Source organism: Numida meleagris, chromosome 10 (genome assembly GCF_002078875.1).
Source record: "Numida meleagris isolate 19003 breed g44 Domestic line chromosome 10, NumMel1.0, whole genome shotgun sequence".
NCBI lineage: Eukaryota > Metazoa > Chordata > Aves > Galliformes > Numididae > Numida > Numida meleagris.
In genome coordinates this window covers 15,544,460-15,547,969 of record NC_034418.1, presented here as the reverse complement: position 1 = coordinate 15,547,969, position 3,510 = coordinate 15,544,460, and positions in this window count along the sequence as shown.

The following is a 3,510-nucleotide window of genomic DNA, read 5'->3' as shown; positions in this document are numbered from 1 at the left end:
ATGGGATGGGATGGGATGGGATGGGACGGGATGGGACGGGATGGGACGGGATGGGACAGGATGGGACGGGATGGGATGGATGAACCTGGGATTGATTCCCACCTCCTGTTAGCCCCACTCAGAACCACAGCTCATCAGGGACCAGCTTGCAGATAAGGTCACCATGTGTCACAGCTACTGTCAGGAGCCAGGAGATGTATTTCTTTTTAATGGAAGATGTGGAGGGTCCAAAATGACTGCAGCTGCTACTGCATTAAAAACAGATATGTCTGCTGCCTCCAGGGGCTGGACATGAGATGTTCCTTTCAGCCTCTCAGCTGACAGCTGTGTTTCATGGTCTCCTGTCTGCTTCACAAACAAAAGCAACCTTTTGGTCCCAGCAAGCAGCCTGAATGACCTCTTGCAGCATCACCTGCTCTGTGGGCGTTAATTTGTCCTGGTTTTCCCCTTTGTTCATGACCTTGGGCAGGTCCTGCTGCTGCACTTTGCTGGGGCTTGCAGAGAATAAGTAGGTGACACCATGGGGCTCTGGATATCAACCCCCCTATGCACCCCATGTCCTCAGTCCACCAGCACTGCCCATAGCCATGTCCTGCAGCCCCAGCCACAGGTTAATTCCTGATCAGCTTTTAATGATCCCAAACCCCTGCACTGACTCAGGTGACAGCTAAATTTATCCCAAGGTTAGGGTGACTCTGATGTACCAAAATCTATTTAAAGTCAAAGCAAGCATTTCAGAATAACAAGTTATTATACAACTCTAGAGACTAGCCAGCATCCCATACTCTTTTTTAATGTAAAAGGTAACATATTTCCTTATTTTGTACATGCTAATTGTTGGGAACACTGTCAGATGGTTCAGCAAATTGAAAATGACAACATCAACCTGTTCAATCCATTAAAATCTCTCCAGGATCATAAGGGACATTGTCAGCCAAGTAACGCTGGCATCCCCATGGTAAAGCCATCTTGCTTCTTATTAATGACTGGCTTCACAAACGAGCAGATTTTCTTTGTGTGCACCACTCCATCACATTATCCAGAAGGGGCACGGGCACACTGTAAGGCAATCTAGAGGTTAAAGAGAAGTCTTTCATCCCAGTGCAGACTTAATGAAGAGAATGGCTGAGTAAAATGTAAATAGGTCCCAGGCCACACAGCCAGGATAAAAGGTTGGGAATAGCTTTCTTCTCGTCCAAGGACCAATGCAGAAATTTAGAGGGACCGTGGTGCCAAATCTGGACCAACCCTTTAAATAAGAGAGAGGTGATAACACTTTGAGTGCCTTCCTCAGGAGAAGCCAAGGAAAACATCCACCCAAAACCTGCAGATACTGAGCTCTGGACAGACACCTTGGGGAGTCAGGCGTTGAATACCTTGACCTGGATCTTGCCTTCTGTGTGCAGACACACAAGCCAGCTCCAGTCCAAATAGCCATAGAGATAAGTTAGTGCAGTGCTGTGCCCAAGCCAATATACTGCAGTATTTATTTCCACTAGTATTTATCACCTTGGCCATGGTGTTTCCCCAAAGCAGAAAGCAGCTGCGTATAACTTCCAGACCAGAATTTCTGACTAGCTGGGACTGAAGGCAGATGAAACTTGCATCTGTTTTTATCCATCTTGATGGGTACATCCATATAAAAATCTACGGGGATGGATCATTGATGGAGAGATAGCTTTAATTTTAAATAGTTATGAAATAATGGCTACAACACAAGGAAGGAACACAAGACTGTTATTTAAGTTAAGAGCAAAATTCCCATTCTTTTGTGTTTTAGGGCCAGAACACGCCCCGGGACTTGCACTTTTTCTCCTTGGTAGCCCCAGCCGCTTTGTGTTAGCGGCTCACCAGCTAAGCTGCTGCTCTGGGAACGTCACAGCCTATTAGTATTTCTTTATCTTCCATTTATGCCATCTTGTTTGCTCTCCTGGGCCGCTTTAAAGCAGGTTGACATTGCCAAAGAGATTTACTGCATGTACTTTGTATACACTTTAATTAGGTCTCCATTCATGTCTCTCACCTGACACTTACAAAAGAAATCACTCATAAAGTACCAGCGCGGTACAGAAATCGATACATGTCTTGAACACGCAGTGACTTTCAGGGAAATTAAGTGCCTTCATCTACGCATGTGGTGACTACTTCTGCCTCATGGCACGAAGATATATGGGTTTGTTTGAGGGTTTTAATGAAGCCAGTCTTAGGGTCCTTTGGTTAAGTAGAGGCGCAAGTTGCCCCAGGCACAGCTGAGATGCTGCATGCCCCATCTCCACCTGCTTCAACTCGTGGCACCTAAAGCCAAGGAGGTGTACGGAAATTAAAGCTTTAGCCAGGAATTGTTTCTCTTTGCCACTTCGGTTTTGGTTTTATTAGACTTCCTGATAGTGTCAAGCTTCAGACTTCGTTGTCAATGGTGGCTGAAGCATAGCACTGTTATGTCACTATCACTTCAATTTTTGTGTGTGTTTGTCATAAAAATCTAAATGATTGGGCGTTTAGCCTTCATGCTCCAATGATGGGAGGAGGAAAAGAACACAACTGCCTATAGTAACATCTGGCACTTTGGAAATGGGATTTTTTGACAGTGGATTTTCTTTTGACTGTCAGGTTCTATGACTTTGGGTTTTTCCTTGAGTGAAAGGGGCTTCCCATTCACTGGCAGAGAGGAGGGAGGAATTATGGCTTTGTTTCTACATTCAGAGCCTCAACTGCAGGGGCCAAATCTGAGAGTGTAAACTGTAAAATCTGGAGAACCTTGGGAGATTCCCATGTTACAATTCAGAGGGAAGAATCATAGAATGGTTTGGGCTGGAAAGAAATCTCTCTGCACACAATCACATCCTATAGATAATCTCAGGCTGGAAATTAATTTGTAGGCAGTGTAATTGTTCCATTAATAAGATTAATGCCAGGTACAGCTCTATGGATTATTGAAAAGACAAAGCGGCCTGATCCATGCAATTAGAATGCGATACCTGCATTAATTAGGACCGTCACCTGACAGCAATGGTTACATCAAACAGCTCAAGGAACTGAATCTCCTCTTCTAGTCTCATCATTCTCCCTGGTTTGTGTTTTCAATAGCTCTGTCGGCTTTCTTATATCACAGATACTCAGGAAAAATACTACCATTGTTCTGATGTGCAGGCGTAAAATCCTTCCTTTCTCCACCTTGGTTCCCATATAAGTGATAATCTAACAGTCAGCAGCAGTTTCTGTTTGGTTGGTGTGAAGTAGGGCGTCCTGTCTGCCCCACATCACCCACGCATAATGCCAGGGCTCTGCAAATGTTGGGTTTCTGCTGATGCAGCTCCCAGTGCACACATACGGGCAAGACCGCTGGCAAGTGGTCAGCTTGCTTGTGTATCTCCACAACGTGCCCCTTTTCTCCAAGGAGATGACAGTCACGCACAAGTTTTTGGTTCCTCTATTCTGCAGCATTAACAGGCAGGTTTCTATCATGCAGCTCAGCATCGGCATGCCACAGCACCCTAACAACCATCCCCG